This window comes from Morone saxatilis, unplaced genomic scaffold (genome assembly GCF_004916995.1).
Source record: "Morone saxatilis isolate NCDOM2014 unplaced genomic scaffold, NCSU_SB_2.0 Contig23, whole genome shotgun sequence".
Taxonomy (NCBI): domain Eukaryota; kingdom Metazoa; phylum Chordata; class Actinopteri; family Moronidae; genus Morone; species Morone saxatilis.
The window spans coordinates 22,166,281-22,166,697 of NW_023339796.1; the positions used below are offsets into that span (position 1 = coordinate 22,166,281).

A 417-nucleotide genomic window follows, 5' to 3' on the forward strand; every position below is an offset into this window, starting at 1 on the left:
TGCTGAAAAGAATTCTAGAGGTAAACACTGTTGCATCTTTGTATGATGCATAACACTAAGAACATTTAAAACCATGCACACCTTTATATGAGAAACTCCTCACCACTAATTAAAAAAAAAGTTGTACCATTGTACCTGAGCTAAGAATTTAAGGCACTCACAAACAACTTTTAAGTCTGTGAGAGATGAAACTTAAATTGCAGCATTGTACTAGGACTGTGGCTCTGCAATTTTATGTGCACATTGTATAGAACCAGGTTTTACGGAATCCAGTGCTAAGTCTTGAAGCTGGCTGTGTTTTCCAATTTCACAAAAACAAAGGTGTGATGTTCCAGACGCAACTTATTCACACCTCCCCAGGACATCTTGCCTCCCAAACTGTACATGAGATCTATCAAAAAAAAAGAAAAAAAGAAA

At 36.7% G+C, this 417-nt stretch overlaps 1 protein-coding gene across 1 annotated transcript in view; it reads right to left on the bottom strand.

Annotated features, from left to right (window-relative positions):
• The window catches only part of brinp2 (bone morphogenetic protein/retinoic acid inducible neural-specific 2), a gene marked incomplete at its 5' end in the record, with an annotated part of 97,383 nt that overhangs the window by 44,081 nt on the left and 52,885 nt on the right, over positions 1-417 (bottom strand).